The sequence below is a fragment of the Schistocerca nitens genome, chromosome 3 (genome assembly GCF_023898315.1).
Source record: "Schistocerca nitens isolate TAMUIC-IGC-003100 chromosome 3, iqSchNite1.1, whole genome shotgun sequence".
NCBI classification, from domain to species: domain Eukaryota; kingdom Metazoa; phylum Arthropoda; class Insecta; order Orthoptera; family Acrididae; genus Schistocerca; species Schistocerca nitens.
The window spans coordinates 901,498,198-901,518,673 of NC_064616.1; the positions used below are offsets into that span (position 1 = coordinate 901,498,198).

Consider the following 20,476-nt stretch of genomic DNA (forward strand, 5'->3'; position numbering starts at 1 on the left):
TTTTGAATTGGCATCACGAGGCTGAGTGCACCCCGAAAAATGGCAACAGCGCATGGCGGCTGGATGGTCACCCATCCAAGTGCAGGCCACGCCCGACAGCGCTTAACTTCGGTGATCTCACGGGAACCGGCGTATCCACTGTGGGAAGGCCGTTGCCGACGTTCTCGATATAGCGATTGTCAAAAATGTCGCTGCAGATCTACAGTTCAAGACCACCCAGGACCTGTCATCTGATCGTCTACCAGTTCTCGGAATCTCTAGGGTGGCGGCCTCCCAGTACCTCCTCCTAGCTCCAGGGCTGTTAACTGGGATCTCTTTGCGACATACCTTAACAATAACGTCCGACCGACCAAAGCAGTCTCTACAATTCCTGAAATTGACATCGCTGTGGCAACTTTGTCAGCTAAAATCAAATGGGCCACAAGATGTGTAGCGACTGATATCTTTCGTCATGAGCATCAATTTGAAACATTCCCTCCTCATCTCACCGACATCAAGCATCGCCGGAATACTCACAGAAAACGATGGCCACGATATAGAAATCCAGAAGATAGACGGCTGATGCATCGTTGGCCCGGGAGCTACGTCGCCGAGCTGAAGAATGGCGGCAAGACCTCTGGGAAACAAAGATGAATGAAATGTTTCTCCAGACTAGGGAAGAGTGGCAACTTGTCAGAGCACTACGCCAACCAAGACCACCACAGAGAGCAATACGAGGCCCCGATGGCCTCTTGTACGACTCTCTCGGCCAAGCTGAATTGTATGTCGATGTATATGAACACCACATGACAGCTCCGCCCCCACAGGATGCAGAGGACGCAAGGGAAGAGGACTGTATCCGACGCGAATCGCCGACTTCCGCCAACTCCCCACACAACAGAGGCCTGTTCTTAGTGTTCCCGCTGAAATTAGAAAACTCATCAGGAAGATGAACAGCTCGGCAACTGGCAAGGACTCTGTGACCAACGCCGATCTTAAGCATCTTCCGAGATAGGCCATCATTTTCTTACCCAGAATTATCAACAGCTGCTTATTCAATGGCTACTTCCCTGCAGACTGGAAGACTCTGAAGACGATTCCTATTCCCAAAAGAGGAAAAAACTCAACGTTGCCAGACAGCTACCGCCTGATTAGTCTGTTGCCCACACTCGGCAAAATACTGGAACGGGTGCTACTACAGCGTCTCAAAGGCTATCTGGAGGAAAGTAACACCATCTGCCACGAACAGTTCGGCTTCCAACCACGGTTATCGGCGGAGCTTCAGTTGCTTCGGATTACAGAGTCCATACAACTCAATCTGAATAGACGGAACTCCACAGTTGGAGTTTTCCTAGATATCGAAAAGGCATATATAATCGGATGTGGCAAGAGAAGCTTATAGTCAAACTAGTCGATCAAACCCATCTCCCCGACTGTTACATCAAGCTGATTGATAGCTTTCTGCAGGACAGGCGGCTGTTTGTACAAATAGATGGGAAGAAATCATCACTGATAACTGTCTCAGCTGGCATCCCACAGGGAGCGGTGATATCGCCATGCCTGTTTAATTTGTATATTAACGACATTCCCACCATTGTGCACGTCATCACCAGTCTGTACGCCGATGACACGGCCTTCCTAACCTCTGGAAGGAACATCGAGCAACTTGTCAACTGGATGCAGCGACAACTCGTTGTCACCGAACAATGGGCAAAGAGTAATAAATCACCCTAAACCCTACGAAAACTGCATGAATACTGTTTACGAAGAAACGGCCGGAACTGAGGACGCGACTTGCCATCAAGGACAGCCAATACCCTCGACAACGATCACGAAATACCTGAGAGTGATACTGGATAAAGGGATGACTTTTACCCCATACATACAAAATAGAAAACTGAATGTTATGAAGATGATCCGGGCGCTCACGCCTTTTTCACGAGCAGGAATCTAAACCCGTCAACGAAATTAAAACTTTATAGATCAACGGTAAAAGCCTCCCTGTTGTACGGCTCGACGTCTTGGGGAACAACATGTGACTCTAATACACGTAGTTTGCAACCATTATAAAACAGGTGTTTGAAGTGGAGTCTAGGCGTCCCAGGATGGGCCACGACGGGAGAAATACACGAGATGACTGGAGAAAAATACGTCGCTGAGACGATAAAAGGCCAGGCGACTCGTCCTTTTCACAAGTTAGACGAGTATCGGGGAAATGACCGCCGACTTGCGAATGTTGGCCAGGCTCTACCAAAACATTGGCACAAATACAAGGTGCCTCGAGCTATTATTGGATCCCCACGGGACCATCAAATATGATGCAGTCTTTAGTTATTCGGTGTAGTTACTGTCCATCACTTGTACGACTGCCTAACCAACGCCCTCAAAGGACTCAAGGACCAACAGAGAGCCCAAGCCCCTTTGCAAGAGAGTACACAATAAAGTGAAACCATTTTACCAATTCTCACGCCTTGCCACTCCAGAAGAAAAAACCGCCAAAAGCGATCACTCTTTGGACACAACATGCCCATAAAAAAAAGGAGCAGTCTCATGTCGCACCTGATGAAGGTTACGATCTACGTTTCCGAAATCTCGTGCAAGTACGGCGCTGATATCCGGCAGAACACTCGACAACCCAAGATATCATCAGATCAACGGGAAAGCCTGAAGAGTTACAATGATCATTCTATTTTACAATTCTCTACGTTCGCATTCCACTTCTGAAGAAAATCCCAAGAGAAGTTTCCAGATTTTTCTGGTTAATAGTGTACACCTCGCCGCAGTTTGTGATAGAATCCCGCGTGTCGATAACTGTCCCGGAAAGAACTGTTCATGTAGCTGAGGAGATAACAACTTCAGAGTACGTTGTAAGTAACTTCCAGGCCACATTACGTTTGAAGGAAACTTCTTTCATGACATAAAATGCGTCTTGAACTCGATGGTAACCTTGTACAAAAACGATGTGAAAGTGTAAGCATTCGGAGCTTAAATACGTCACTTCCTTAAGCGCAGCTCCGTTATTAAATTGTATGGCGTTTTACAAAGTGACATGCGCTGTATTTCAACAAAGAAAACTGTTACCATGTGGTACTCTATAACACTGGTATCGTGCCTAACATTATTATCCATTAATGATCTCTGTGTGTGTATAGTGTGGCGTAAGCTCGTTGAATGGTAATCAATTTTTACACATGTCCGAAACAATCACAGTCAAATTCAGAGCCAGGTATAGTCGACCTCAGTGACTATAATGATGATAAATTAGTCGCACTTGATCCACTATAGGAAACAAGTTGTCTGGTTAACTGCCACTTCGTAAATCCCTTCTACTGGCGCTGCAACTAGCTGTCGAGAGCTGACATTTATTTCTGGACAGTTATTAGATGATGAAGTGTCTTTATAATTTATGAGTTCGCTAGTTTCGTCTCATAAACAAAGCGGTGCATGTGTCGCTTATCTCTCTGAGCCTGTGATATATGGGATCCCTACCAATAACCTACGTTTCGCTGGTAGCTCTATGAAATCAGCCTTCTGCTCAGCTACGATGTAGCTTTAAGACGAATTGTAGCATAAAATGTTAATGGACCATTCGACGATAAATAAACATCCCGTAATATGCAAGTTTCCTACGACTCTGAAACACGATGTACTCGTATTGAGATCGTGTACATTGCACGTTTGTTAATGTTAGTTGTAGGGTAGTAAGAGTTAAATAAAAAAATACCCTAAATTTTGGTTGTATGGGAATTAGGTCGATTATTCAGTACATTGCAGTTCTACTTTAATTACTGTCGATTGCAAGACTATAATTTTATGAAACTATCTTCCGATACACAGATACTCTGTTACTCCTGCATCAACATAAATTACTTCAAAACTCTTGTTATTTATAAAGAGTAATCTAAAACGTGTTATTTGTGAAAGCTGCTGGTCACCACCATACGGAACATGTCCGTAGGCGTGCTATGAAACTCCCTGCTGGTGGTGTTGAACCCCAAAGTGACTTCTGCGTAACAAATAATCAGTCATGGTAGGAAATTCATACAGGCTCTGTTGCGTCTGATGGGATCGCACCTACAGTCTTTGCGGAGCAGGTGCATCTCACAATGGATTGCGATCGGACTGATACATCGTCTGGTGATGACAATAACACACAGTCGCCAGTTGATATTGCCCCCATTCCAAAGGAAAGGCTTTACAGCATGCCTGTAGAGGAAGCATAGTACGCTTCACCAGAACAGCTTTATGAACTACAGCAAGTAGAAAACGCTCAGGTTACGTAGACAGCAGCGTTAAGCGAGGCGAGATAGTAAAAAATCTCAAGGTTGTGATAGAATATACTCGCAAACACCCAAACAAGCAAAAGCCATCTCAGACGGAGAAGCCCAATACCGAGACTGGAGCACTTCCAAAACAAAAGTTCAAATGTGTGTGAAATCTTATGGGATATAACTGCTAAGGTCATCAGTCCCTAAGCTTACACACTACTTAACCTAAATTATCCTAAGGACAAACACACACACTCATGCCCGAGGGAGGACTCGAACCTCCGCCGGGACCAGCCGTACAGTCCATGACGGCAGCGCCTAAGACCGCTCTGCTAATGCTGCGTGGCAGGAGCACTTCCCTCTGATGCGAAGAATATCCACATTGCGTCCGCAGGCGCAGTCGAATCATCTCATGAACTTAGACCGAAAGTTCAGAAATCGGTTAAAGTGCTCAAAAAGGGGCGGAAGGGCTGCAACCTTTAGCAAAAGATTCAAAATTAAACGAATGGAGACGGACATCTAACCACCTGTCACAGATTCAGACGATCCGTGGTGGCTTGACGGTGGTACAGAGGAAAGAGGAGGTTTCACCTGCTGATGAATGATAGTCATGCTTACATTATCACAATGTTTAATGTGAACAGAAACCAAAATGTTGGCAAGATGCGTTCACTTACATATCTCGTCGACAATGCCAAAGCAGAAATTTCGCTGCTGCATGAGGTGACAGATGAGATTGGTGTGTCAGGATTTGGCTCGATTGACAACACGAATAAAGAGATCTCTACTGGTACTGCTATTTTATTGCACGGAGGTATCCATATTACACCTATGAAAAGTCCCCTGATCGGCAGGGCGGTATCTTGCAGAGTGAACGATGTGCTATTGGTTAACGTGTATCCTCCTCTCGATGGCAACCTTAGACACGAGCGTTCTCTTCATGTATAGGGTAATTTTTTCCACTGTGTACAAAGTCTAGGGATTGATCGATGAGAGGATACGGAACAAAAAAGGTCTGATGAACTTATTTCCGTAAAGGCATGGTTTCGATGTTAGAGATCATTCATTCAATCATACCTTGTCACAGAGACTGCGATCTAATACGCGCTGTACCACGCAGCCACAGTTACAGTATGTATGGTTTCCTCCTAGTGAGTGGTACTGTTACTCATACGACATGGCCAAGAACCCTCTCCTACCGTAATAATTGGTAATGATGTGTCCTATTCACTTCTGTTGCTGACTCACCTTGTAGTGGACGTGATACAGCGTTGTACACAATCGTTCAGTATTCGAATTGAGAGCTTGTCAACACGGAGTTTAGTTACGGAAAGAAAAATGGCAATGTGCGGCGGGCAGCAAGGTTGTATGAGGAGACATATCCTAGCTGACAACAACCACAGCATTCAATGTTAGCAACAGCGTTTCGCCTTTTGTCTCAGATAGGGTCATTTCAGGTAGGAGGAAATCATGAAGGACGTACCAGAAATGTTCGGACACCGTACTTGGATTAAAATGTGATTAACACTGTGGAAGGCGACGGCCATGTAAGTACCAGACAGTTGGCCCGACAGTACAGGGTAAGCCAGACGACCGTGTAGAACATTCTCCACGACAACTGTTATTACCGTTATCACTTACAGTGTGTACAGGGCTTACTAGCGACAGACTTTCCGCATCGGGAGAAGTTTTGTCACTGGTCTCTTCACCAGGCAACCACGATTCCGGGATTTTTGTCATCCATCCTATTCATAGATAAGGCCACCTTTGTCTGCAGTGGTATCTTCAGATTTCTTAACAGTCATCTGTGGGATAGTATGCAGAACCCCCTTGGTATGGTGACAGCGAATCATCAGCATTGGTTCAGCCGAAATGCGTGGGCCGGGATAACTGGCGACCTTATTTTGGGGCCAGTCTTCCTTCCACGCCTCCTAACAGGCCGGAACATCGTCGTTTCTTGCGAGTGACTTTGCCTCCCCTGCTGGAAGAAGTACCATTGATGATTCGAAGGGTTACGTAGCTGCTACATTGTTGTGCTCCAGCCCACTTCGTCGTTAACGTAAGGACGCATCTCAATCGTGTCTTCCCTCGTCGATGGATTGGACGAGGTATCCAGTTGCATGGCGTGCTCGTTCACCGGATGTCAACCCGTGCGATTTCTGGTTATGGGGCCATCTCAAAAATATTGTGTATGCAGAGCCTGTTCCAGATAAGGAGCCACTGGAGCAGCGTATTCATGTTGCCTTTGACACTGTTCCGATGCAGCATGGCCAATGTGAATGTGTGAGGCAGAACATGCTATAGTGCGTACACGCATGCTTTGAGACACATGGAAACCATTTTCAACACATAATGTAAGTGTGGCTGCATGATACAGCGCGTATTAGACCGTAGTCTTTGTAACAATGTGTGATTGAATAAATGGTCTCTAGCTTGGAAACCATGCATTTCAGGACATAAGTTCATTACATCTTTATTGTTCCGTATCCTCTCATCGATGAATCCCAAGAGTTTGTACACGGTGAAAAAAACTACTCTGTATAAGATACCTATAATGCCTGACAATCCTGACAGAAATCTAATTATTGGAGGCGATTTAAACTTTGCCTTAAATGTGCAAGACCAGTCGCCGAACTTGAACATATGTTTGAGTATATCTATGGAAACAGCCAGTCGACCAGTCACATTGACAGGATTTGTGTTTTGGCAATCCTCAGCACGAGAGTAATGAACTGCGACATAGGGCCAACTAACTCCCCTGATCACTGCGCTTATCTGTGTTACGTCTCTACCGCACGTGTAGAAGTTTATCGGGGTATAAGATGTTGGAAGACTCTGAACGTGATGGCATAAATCAAGAGGCCTGCGGGAAAGTTGAACGGTGTAAGAGTTGATACGCCAGTGTCACTCAATGGTGGATATCTGACCTCAAATCTAAGTAAGGGTCCACTTTTATCAGATACTCACAGCGAAAATAATATTGGCACAAACAGACCGAAGCGACAACATCCACTACGTTGATACAGGGTGTTTCAAAAATGACCGGTATATTTGAAACGGCAATAAAAACTAAACGAGCAGCGATAGAAATACACCGTTTGTTGCAATATGCTTGGGACAACAGTACATTTTCAGGCGGACAAACTTTCGAAATTACAGTAGTTACAATTTTCAACAACAGATGGCGCTGCAAGTGATGTGAACGATATAGAAGACAACGCAGTCTGTGGGTGCGCCATTCTGTACGTCGTCTTTCTGCTGTAAGCGTGTGCTGTTCACAACGTGCAAGTGTGCTGTAGACAACATGGTTTATTCCTTAGAACAGAGGATTTTTCTGGTGTTGGAATTCCACCGCCTAGAACACAGTGTTGTTGCAACAAGACGAAGTTTTCAACAGAGGTTTAATGTAACCAAAGGACCGAAAAGCGATACAATAAAGGATCTGTTTGAAAAATTTCAACGGACTGGGAACGTGACGGATGAACGTGCTGGAAAGGTAGGGCGACCGCGTACGGCAACCACAGAGGGCAACGCGCCGCTAGTGCAGCAGGTGATCCAACAGCGGCCTCGGGTTTCCGTTCGCCGTGTTGCAGCTGCGGTCCAAATGACGCCAACGTCCACGTATCGTCTCATGCGCCAGAGTTTACACCTCTATCCATACAAAATTCAAACGCGGCAACCCCTCAGCGCCGCTACCATTGCTGCACGAGAGACATTCGCTAACGATATGGTGCACAGGATTGATGACGGCGATATGCATGTGGGCAGCATTTGGTTTACTGACGAAGCTTATTTTTACCTGGACGGCTTCGTCAATAAACAGAACTGGCGCATATGGGGAACCGAAAAGCCCCATGTTGCAGTCCCATCGTCCCTGCATCCTCAAAAAGTACTGGTCTGGGCTGCCATTTCTTCCAAAGGAATCATTGGCCCATTTTTCAGATCCGAAACGATTACTGCATCACGCTATCTGGACATTCTTCGTGAATTTGTGGCGGTACAAACTGCCTTAGACGACACTGCGAACATCTCGTGGTTTATGCACGATGGTGCCCGGCCACATCGCACGGCCGACGTCTTTAATTTCCTGAATGAATATTTCGATGATCGTGTGATTGCTTTGGGCTATCCGAAACATACAGGAGGCGGCGTGGATTGGCCTCCCTATTCGCCAGACATGAACCCCTGTGACTTCTTTCTGTGGGGACACTTGAAAGACCAGGTGTACCGCCAGAATCCAGAAACAATTGAACAGCTGAAGCAGTACATCTCATCTGCATGTGAAGCCATTCCGCCACACACGTTGTCAAAGGTTTCGGGTATTTTCATTCAGAGACTACGCCATATTATTGCTACGCATGGTGGATATGTGGAAAATATCGTACTATAGAGTTTCCCAGACCGCAGCGCCATCTGTTGTTGAAAATTGTAACTACTGTAATTTCGAAAGTTTGTCTGCCTGAAAATGTACTGTTGTCCCAAGCATATTGCAACAAACGGTGTATTTCTATCGCTGCTCGTTTAGTTTTTATTGCCGTTTCAAATATACCGGTCATTTTTGAAACACCCTGTATGTGCCGAAGTCTAAAATTACTACCTTCATTCGAAAGCAAAGGGAAAGTAATATATTTAACTGCGACCGATTACCACTTGCATAGGATTACGTTATAAATGAAACGATGAATAAAATAACTGGTAAGCCTAGCATAGCATGGAAAGAACAGAATTATTACTGCAGTCTCTACAGTAAGAAGGATGTAAATGAACGTCTTTGTGATACAGTGCTTGAGAAAGCATGCCGCGTTATGTCTGAGGAAGGGACTGAAACAGTTGCCCTTCCGTTCACTAGCGAAGTATTTGAGACTGCTGTCAAAAGTGCCGCCAGAAGGAAGTCTCCTGAGTCTGAATGCGTTTGTGCTGTGTTTTGCTAACATTACTGGAACGTCTCTGAACCAACACAAGCCGAAATGGCACATAAACTGTGCAGCGACGCTAACGTCCCACATGAAATTGAGGATGGTTTCATTATGCCAGTACCCAAGATAGGCAACAGCAGGAGAATTCATAAAATGCGCCCAGTTACATTTCTGAACGGTGTTTCTAAGACCATGACGAGAGCGATGAAACTATGAATGCAGATGATTAAAAAGTGCCTGTGCCAGGATGAAGCATAATAAGTGCAGCTCGCCAACTTAGAGAGGTCATATGTGGATATTCTGAAACCAGAGGAAATGGAGTGCTACGCTTCTTAAATTTTGAGGAGGCATTCGGTCGAACAACCAATGAGCGTAAGGTGGCTATAATTTCGCACCTTACAAGCACCCATCTACATACTTTGCCATGATTTACAACCGAGGTTAGGTATCATTTCATAGGTTGTACATCGTATATATGAATATTTATAGAAGACTGATATTGTCACGTACACCTTGAAAACAGTTGTTAACGCTTATTGCAATGAAAGGTGATGGAGTGTCTTTATTATCAAAATGGTGTAGTGGATGATTGCCAATACTAGCAGAGGTTGGAACGCCAGTGGAAATGAAACAGCAGGCGTAACTCTGGCCCTCGGTGGAGAAGCACGCACAGGTGTGTTGGTCCTGCTTAACAGAGGAAGTAGCCCTAACCGGACGGTCGGGGTACCTGAGTGCTGACCCACAACAGAGTGGCCGCTGGCCGGTGTTGTAGCTAGACCGCAAGGACAACTGGAAACGCTGAAAATCTTGGACGCAGCAGAGAAGAACAAGGAAGTGTCACTTCGGAAATCACGCAGGCTGGGTTATTTGTGAGGATTTTTACTCTGAGAAGCGTACCATTGTATGAATTCCTAATTAACGGGGATAGGTATTACCTCCCAAACTTTCCGCGCTGGACGAAAGAAGACTAAAATGTGATTGGTCAGCATTTGGAAGAATCTGTAGAGAGGGAGAATATTCCGTAGTTTCGAGAATATGATTCGCATTCTGCAGTTAAAAGGGAGGGGAGCCGAGCTTTGCTGGGAAGCCAGCAATAGAGAGAAAGTGTCTTCCGTCTTGAGCGCCCATGTCTGACGGTCGCTCAGTATCAGCTTTGTTGCTACAGACGTACTTGCTGTCCTTGCTCTCAGGAGATTCTATAATTAGAACTGTTAGGCACTGTACTGCTGCGAACTTAAACGATTCTGGACTTCGGCTCTGGGTAGGAAGTCATCGCTGAGTACGCAGCGGTCAGTGATTGAGAGCACTTCTTCTACCTATACTCACATTGAGACGTTATCTGGACTCTGTCCTTGTGGCTGGGAGTTCTCGTTTCTCGTCTGTAGAACACAGAGAGGAGATGACAGTATTAGATTATACTAGTCAGAGGACCGTGTTCTGCCGTCCTAGTATTTGAATGAGTTGTTTTTATATTTTGCTTCTGGAGTTCTTCCGTCATCGCAGACGTGTACGACAACCATCACTCGGACGCACCGGACGCAGTACATACGGTGACATTGCTAATTGCATCGACCTATTAGGGCTATATAGCTAAACAGCTGTGATTACGTAACTTTCATTCCCACTGCTGTTGCACACCACTGTAGATCATCGTTGAAAAGTATTGTCTTCTAGAGTTTGGTACATCCATGATGTCAGTCATCTCGCGTTATTTATATTAGATCGTGTAGCCATAAAAAGCGGCAGATTTGGGCAATTGATAACTAATATTAGTTAGGAAATTCATTTGTGTCTCTTTATGTCCATTGAGCATTGATATATAAACATTTGTATTATATAAAGGGATTTTAATCTACGATAAATGTGTAAACAGAAACAGTATTTATCATTTTGTAGTTACTAGCTCCCTTAATCATTCATTTATGTTTATGTTGTAATTTATATTTAAAGAGCAAGAAGGGGGATATAATGTCACATTAAGAGATCCTAAGATCTGCTTCAGGGGGTATTGAGACAGGGCCAAATCTTCATTTTCGAGTTCAGTATTTTCCGTTGCGCACATTCAAAAATGGCTCTGAGCACTATGGGACTTAACATCTGAGGTCATCAGTCCCCTAGAACTTAGAACTACTTAAACCTAACTAACCTAAGGACATCACACACATCCACGCCCGAGGCAGGATTCGAACCTGCGACCGTAGCGGTCGCGCGGTTCCAGACTGTAGCGCCCAGAACCGCTCGGCCACTCCGGCCGGCTGCGCACATTCATTTTACATCTGCCTAGAGTAGCATCTTGGATGACTATTCACTCAAGACTCTTCCCAATATGTGGTTTGGCCACAACTTTGTTACTCTTATCAATAAAGTTATCAGCAGTACTTTTTCACATGAACTGCTAAACGGATAGACAAGAAAAGCAGTTATCATCGGAAAAACAATACGGCATGGGTGGGCACTTCCCATTCGCTATGTTCCATTGCTGTGGAGCTGTTGTTAGTATCAGGGACGGAATAACGGGCATTGGAATTAACACCACTGTCAATGTACAGCGTATGCCATTGACATATGTATTAAAATACCTAGTGAACAATTTCTCGCAAGTGAGAGACGTATCCAGCAGGAGTGTACAGGGTTCACAGGAGCCAAACGCAGTATCGCGAGGACAACTATGCAGCACGCTGGTGTTGGCACTAGGGCGAGGACAGGACCTGCCACAAGTCTTTTGGACTCGCCGCGTACGAAGTGTCATTTCCAACCGTACCGATCACCTCAAGGCAAAGGATGTGTTCTAACATTCTGCGTGGTGTCTGTTGTTCTATATCGTGTCTTCCTACCACTTTCGCGCAACGACGCTCTGAGCGTGTTTTTTAGGGAATTGACTAGTTTGAACCTGGGACCTGTTGCTGGTAAGGAGACGCCAGACCACACATGACATCTAGAGTTCAGAAGAGTTCAGTGAGACTAGCGATGATATAACCAAATACTTAATGATTTCAGCGTCAGCTCCACTGCACTCCCTGTAAAAGAATCTTAATACTAACTAAATTTAGTGGAAGGGGTTCAAGGCTTTCCTATTTTTAGTTAGCTGGTAAAATAACGTCGAAAAAGCAGTTAAGTTTACCATTGTAAATTTTATTCTACTCACAAAACATTGTTTATAAATTGCACTATTGGTAAAAGGAAATGTTTTAATACAGGATGGTAAAAAACAACTGCGTTCAACAAAAATGTGAACGAATATTCCCTGAATGGGTTTCCACGTTCTACAATGGATCGAAGGATGACCTATGCCATATCACATCTATAATCTAGGTCTAAATTAAGTTTCACAAAAGAGAAAAATGTCAAATTCGTCTACAGTGACCCTCAATTATCTTTAATTACTTATCTAACTTGTCGTAAATTACAGTGGCTGATGTGGCTTCTCAATAACTATATAACAGAAATATCATCGCGTTTCAGATTTTTACTTTAAGTGGCAAATGTGAACACCATGAGCTTTAATTGACGATAGACACTAGTATTACGCAAAAAGGGGGTGTAACAGATGAGACTTCAGCAGTTCTGAGTGAAGCTTTATGTTCTGTTATGCGGCATCGCGTGCGATCATTACCTTGTCGGTGTTCGTCAGGGGGCGGCGGGTAGCACAGCTCCACTCACCTCACCGTCTCGGAAGCAACTCTCTCCTAACTTCTCCTTACTACAATTTACCGAAGTTGGTTTAAAAAAACTATCTGGCTGTGTTTTCATCTGGCCAACCAGGGTCTCAATGTTAACCTTAAGCTCCACCTACAAAAATTCTGTGTATCCAATGAGTAACGTTATACTTTTTGTGGTGGGGCAATGTTTTTAAAGTTTGCAACGTAACAGAGACGCGAAAAAGTCTCACGCTAAAACTTGCAGCCGGTGTGGTCCTTTTAGTGTTATCGTAAGATCTATACTGTTCTTCTGGAGGGCTCTAGCTTTTAACATGGGCTGGGGGGTGGTCCTAGTATTTAGCTGGCGACGTGGGTGTCCTCCGTCCCTTATCGTAGGGCCTTCTAGCTTAACACGGTTCTGCTCTCGGCTTCTGTTCTCGTTTCTCCCCTCGGAACTGCGTCTGTCTCACGGTGGGAAGGTATGACATGCGTTTAGGCATTCTTGTGTTAGTCTATGGTATTCCATTTGCTCACTCGTTACTCGTATTACTTTGGTTAACTTAATGTCACGATTTATTCGGAGCTATGTGACAAACTACTGGATTTGCTTATCATGTCAGGGTTTTCATGGATGGTGTTGGATTTGCCTGACACCTTACAGTATACCTTACAGCAGGTAGAATCTTTCCACAAACAAGGTCGTTGGTCTTTGCATCATGGAACCTGCCAAAGTTTCAGGATGTAAGGGTCACTATCCAGAACAGAGCATGCTACAGAAGACACGAAAAAATAACGCGAAAAATGATGATTAATCATGCATTGCGAATATTAAACACCAGTACGATGAAGAACCGATCTGAATATGTGAAATATCAAATAAAGAAAGCTATACAGAATACTCTTTTCGCAGTCTAAAAGCATTACATATCGACCCAGGCGGGATGGTGAACCAAAGTCTTTCTCTCCAGCCATTCTGAAACCCGGGTGGCAGTAGGGGGAAGGAAGCCACTCCTGCTGCCAATACCTGCACTGTGCAACTGGTTCAAGCATTCACTTCCTGTCCCTGAATTATATCTCTAGCCCCCCACCCCATCAAGTAGTCGAAAACTTAATTTTGTACTAGAGACCCCTGGCACTAGTATACTCTCTGACCTAAGCTTGCAAATGAAGCGGCTAATTCAAGTTACACTGAGGTGACTAACGTCTTGGGATATCGATATGCACATGTACAGATGGCGGTAGTATCTAGTACACAACGTATAATTGTATTCAGGCACTCCATGAGAAAAACCGTTCGACGTGATTATGGCGGCACTACGGGAAACAACTCATTTTGTACGCGGGATGGTACTTGGAGCTAGACGCGTTTGACGTCCCATTTCGTAAATCGTTACGGAACTCAATATTCCGAGATCGACAGTGTCAAGAACGTGACGAGAATGCCAGATTTCAGGTACCACCTCTCACCGCAGTCAACGCAGACGCCGACAGCTTTTGCGTTTGCATAGCGTTATCAGCGCTAACAAACAAGCAACGCTTTGTGAATAGCCGTAGAAATCAATTTGGGAAGTACAATGAACATATCCGTTAGGACAGTTCTGCGAAACGTGGCGTTAATGCGCTATGGCAGCAAACGACGGACGCCAGTGCTGGAAATTTTGGTTTCTCAATATACTAAAGTTATTTAGAAGTTGAAACATAATCAATGCAAACATTTCTTGAATCATGTAAATAAAACACCGACAGATGTGAGTGCCTTTGGTAACAGCACGACATCGTCTGCAGTGCTCTCCTGGGCTTGTGACCGTATCGGTTGCACCCTCGACGACTGGAATACTGTGGCCTCGTCAGATTTCAGTTGATAAGAATTGGTGATAGGGTTCAAGTGTGACGCAGACCTCACGAAGTCATGGACCTTGTTGTCAAAATGGCACTCTACAAGCCGGTGATGGCTCCATAGTGGTGCGGACTGTGTTCACATGGAAAGGACTGGCTCCTCTTTTCCAACTGAACCGATCATTGACTGGGATTGGTTGTGTTCGGCTTCTCAGGGACCATCATGTTCATGTTCCAAAACAACATACCGGCATGTCACTGGGCCTCAGCTATTCGCCACTGGTTTGAAGAACATTCTGCACATGATCACCCGACATGAATCCCACTGAAGATCTATCGGACGTAATCTGGAGATTCGTTTGTGAACAAATTTTGCACCGGTAACGCTTTCACAATTATGGACGAGTATAGAGGCACAATGGATCAATATTTCTGCTGGGGACTTCCAACGACTTCCAACAACCTGTTGCTGCACTACGCTGAGCAAACTGAGTTCTGACACGATAATAGGAGGTGTCCCTTGACTTTTCTCGCCTCGGTTTATGTTGGGGATTGCGAGTATTGAAGCCTAAGCAATTACAACGGAAAATACGATAAAATTGTGGAAACGAAGGCATATAAAACTATGTCACACAAAACCGAATTAAAGAATGAAAAATAAACGCAAAAGACAAAGACAGAGTGTGTCCTAGGAAATATTAAACAAGAACTGAAAGTGAAAAACTTTCTGAATGAGAAATTATCTCACTATCTGCTACTCCGTAAGTTTCATGCAACTATCTTGGATTGAAAACTTAACGGGTTTCCATCCATATTTTTAAGTAACGAACCCTACGTGTTTGAATATACGTTTATAACTTCCTGCTTTTGATGGAGACTTAACACAGAAAACTAGGACACTACAATTATTTAAGACGGAGTTGATTAGTCAGTAGATAGTATGATGTAAACATCATTTCATTTTACTTTTCACTTTCTTTTCGCTGTGTATAATTTCCTTTAAATCATAGACCAGTATTCGTATTTGTCCTGCAAATGTTGGTCTTCAATTTAGGAACAGTTTCCTCACTTCTCAGTTATGGGTTGGTAGGGCCTTGTTTAAAATATTTGCTGCTTCTTAGTTCCACACAGATCCAAATGTATGTGGGAAAGGATGTGGCAACGAAATGAATCAAGGGTTAATAAATAAATAGACTCACGTGCATTCTTCCTTAGCAGAGGCTGGGCGAATAAAGTGGTCATAAAGAAAGCAAATAGATTACAAAATGTGAGAGGAAAGTTGCTGAAAACACATTGTGGTATAAATCGCACTCTGCTTTAATAAAAGGGGACGTCCTTTCACCTTTCAATATGTTGTTAGCACTGTATCTCTTTGTCTTCTATGCTCTGTAACAGATAGTAAGGCTTTTCATTTCACTATAACGAAAAGGCGAGGGTCCTCACTAATTCTGCCCCTGATTGTATAACTAACTGCTCACCAAATTTTAACTGAGTATCTGTATAACATGAAATTAGAGGGGAGCAGGTAAATTTTCGGTTTCTCAGCCGTCTATTTTGAAAGGCGATTAAACTACGTTGGTACTAGTTTTACAGTTTTTGTATTACGTCCGACTTATCTAATTTATTATGTAGAAGATTTAGATTGTAATAACGATGATTGCAAATACATTGATTAAGCTTTTAGCGTGCTTCCTGAATTTGCATTTTAACAATATATTTTCGTAGTAGCACTATATAAAACTGTTTTGTTGTGTATGTGTTTTGAGAGTGACGGTGTGTACGAATTTGAAAGTGACAGTAGGTTTTAACAAATATTTTACAACACTGTGTGTAATGGCTCTTCGAGCACAATAGCTGTTTCACAGTACCACAAATTCGGCATTTCTATTTATCCGCTGCACACTGTATCTGTAACATGTGACTCGTCATTCCACAGAATACTGCCGGCCACACGTCATCAACTCCGATCCGTACCAGAAACGCAAGAGCAAATTCTAACGTTGCTGCGGATCATGAGGTTTCGGCTGCTGTACCATCTTGATTTTGTACGGATACCAGTATAAAACAGACCTGAAAACATTCCGTACTGTTGGCCATGGGATGGACAATTCTCTTGACACTGCGCGAGCTCTGTCACTACCTGGGTCACGAGCTGCATGGCCAGTTATAACCATAGCTACCGCGTCAATAACTTGCACAGCGATAGGTCGCCTTCCTAATTCAGGTATCACATCAAGCTCACCCCTGTTTTCGAACTTCATTATCCTCTTCTTCGATCGGTTTCATTACATCAAGACTATCCTCAGACCTTTCAGTCTCCGATACTCTCAATGGAGCACTGTAATTGCTACATTCACATAAAACAGTTTCACTAACAGCGCACGACCTTTACTCTGGATTGATATACTGTTCACTCACGTTCTGGCTCTTCGAATGACAGCGTGGGAGTCATACGGTCAAACATCGACTGTACAACGCCAGAAATGCATATGCTGGCCACAATTGCAAGTAATACATTTTATAGCGTAAATTGGTTTGCAATAATACATTAGGATATCTACCAAATTTGGCTGATATATGATAATTACAGACAACAATGGACCTACGTGAGCAGCTGCACTTTAATTACACACAACCGTACTACAGATTTTCTCCGATGAGGTCTCAGTGTCTCGGTGGGAGTGCGATTTGATGGTCAGCTTTTTATTTTTTTATGGAGTAACTCGAAAACTAAGGCTGCTACTGAATTGTTTCCTAGCACATAGTTACACTACACTACTGGCCATTAAAATTGCTACACCACGAAGATGACGTGCTATAGACGCGAAATTTAAAATGGCTCTGAGCACTATGGGACTAAACATCTATGGTCATCAGCCCCCTAGAACTTAGAACTACTTAAACCTAACTAACCTAAGGACATCACACAACACCCAGCCATCACGAGGCAGAGAAAATCCCTGACCCCGCCGGGAATCGAACCCGGGAACCCGAGCGTGGGAAGCGAGAACGCTACCGCACGACCACGAGATGCGGGCTACGCGAAATTTAACCGACAGGAAGAAGATACTGTGATATGCAATTGATTAGCTTTTCAGAGCATTCACACAAGGTTGGCGCCGGTGGCTACACCTACAACGTGCCGAGATGAGGAAAGTTTTCAACCGATTTCTCATACACAAACAGCAGTTGACCGGCGTTGCCTGGAGAAACGTTGTTGTGATGCCTCGTGTAAGCAGGAGAAATGCGCACCATCACGTTTCCGACTTTGATAAAGGTCGGATTGTAGCGTATCGTGATTGCGGTTTATCGTATCGCGACATTGCTGCTCGCATTGGTCGAGATCCAATGACTTTTAGCAGGATATAGAATCGATGGGTTCAGGAGGGTAATACCGAACGCCGTGCAGGATCCCAACGGCCTCGTATCACTAGCAGTCGAGATGACAGGCATCTTATCTGCATGGCTGTAACGGATTGTGCAGCCACGTCTCGATCCCTGAGTCAAAAGATGGGGACGTTTGCAAGACAACAACCATCTGCACGGACAGTTCGACGAGGTTTGGAGCAGCATGGACTATCAGCTCGGAGACCAGGGCTACGGTTACCCTTGACGCTGCATCACAGACAGGAGCGCCTGCGATGGTGTACTCAACGACGAACCTGGGTGCACGAATGGCAAAACGTCATTTTTGCGAATGAATCCAGGTTCTGTTTACAGCACCATGATGGTCGCATCCGTGTTTGGCGACATCGCGGTGAATGCACATTGGAAGCGTGTATTCGTCATCGCCATACTGGCGTATCACCTTGCGTGATGGTATGGGGTGCCATTGGTTACACGTCTCGGTCACTCCTTGTTCGCATTGAAGGCACTTTGAACAGTGGACGTTACATTTCAGATGTGTTACGACCCGTGGCTCTACCCTTTATTCGATCCCTGCGAAACGCTACATTTCAGTAGGATAATGCACGACCGCATGTTGCAAATCCTGTATGGGCCTTTCCGGATGCAGAAAATGTTCGACTGCTGCCCTGGCCAGCACATTCTCCAGATCTCTCACCAATTGAAAACGTAAGGTAAATGGTGGCCGAGCAACTGGCTCGTCACAATACGCCAGTCACTACTCTTGATGAACTGTAGTATCGTGTTGAAGCTGCATGGGCACCTGTACCTGTAGACGCCATCCAAGCTCTGTCTGACTCAATGCCCAGGTGTATCAAGGCCGTTATTACGGCCAGAGGTGGTTGTTCTGGGTACTGATTTCTCAGGATTTATGCACCCAAATTGAGTGAAAATGTAATCACATGTCAGTTGCAATATAATATATTTACCCAATGAATACCCGTTTATCATCTGCATTTTTTATAGGTGTAGCATCTTTAATGGCCAGTAGTGTACATTAAATTGTCTACAATAAAAGTCCTATTCATTTTATCTCTGAGACTAAATGCTTCCGCGTTGCAGGGGATGGACTAATCGCCTATTATTAAAAAATGTTGGTTTAACGGTATAAAATTAATGTTTATCATTAAGTGAAGTTGGTTAAAAACAAATATTAATTGTGTGTACCACTCCTAAATGCAGAGGAACCGTATTAGAGAATAACTGCGTGTCGGTGGTCTAACAGCCTGGTTTGGGGAATGTTTGGACTAGAAGTGCTATGGAAGGTGGGTCGTCGTATTGTGTTCATGCACTTACCTCTTTCATAAGTATGCAAATAAGATCGAGCAGGTGGTTCCCCACACTGTCTATCCCACTGCGTCACAATTAGCCACTACAGGGTGTTTCACAAATTATATTGACTCTGTGCAACGCGCCTTTTGCATCTCTGGTTCTCTGGTGACACAGTGTTTACTTTCCACAGAATGCGTTAACAGGTATGAGTTATTAATAATGCCGAAGAAGGAAACGCGTGCAGAGAGAATGTATGTCAACATCACATAGTTCTCTACTGTTAATAGAGAAATTGAATCTTAGTTGTCCTGTACGGCAGCTGAAGTGTTCTTCTGGGAACTGCAAATTCTCCCACCATGAGCACTGCTCGCTTCTTAGCTTACAAACAGACTGTACCTCCACAACATTTCCGGCCCAGCTCTCTTACATGAATAGACAAAATTACTTCAGTGCACACGTATTTATATAGAGGAGTCTTTCAGTTTATTACATGAGTTCTTATTTGCAGTTGTTAAGTGAGCTTTTGTGTAAAATATGTTACTGCAAATAACGGCTGAGAGGTGCTTCATTTGCAATTACGATTTCTCAGTGACCTATGTAGCGTTGGTAGAAGTGGCACCTTCTTGCTGTCTATCGTTGACAGAACATTGTAAAGCTGTGTAACTAAGTTGTAGTCACTCTGTGCTGAATTAATGAGTGAGCGGAAAGTTATTGCACTTCTCTCGCCATTAATTGTATCACTGTTAGACTGCGTAAGTCTTTTCCATTCGGGAATTGCTAGCACCTCTAGAGTGGACTGTACTAAGTGGAATCACTTACCACACAATCACAGTTTATCTCTAAAGTTGGGTTGGAGTATGTCTAATGGAATAGGACAGCTCTTATTCAAGTCTGGAGCAACGATCTGCTGGAAAGCATTGCTTAACTTCCGTTGAAATATCTTAAATCCTGTATCACCTGGGTGACGTACAACTTTCGCTGAGGGACACAAGCCCATGGGCCTCATCGGATGTTGGAAGAGCTAAGACTGGGGTGACGCATTTGATACCCTTCATGATGTTCTAATTATTCCAGTCAGTGATAGTGGAGACAATGAAATCGACAGTTTCGAATGCAGTTGACATGTTACACTTGGGACTAGCTCTTCAGTATGGTAAACAGC

At 44.2% G+C, this 20,476-nt stretch overlaps 1 pseudogene; it reads right to left on the reverse strand.

The window, feature by feature from the left end:
• Positions 1–40: 40 nt before the first annotated feature.
• Positions 41–157, reverse strand: LOC126249966 (5S ribosomal RNA; annotated as a pseudogene).
• Between the last annotated feature and the right edge of the window lie 20,319 nt (positions 158–20,476).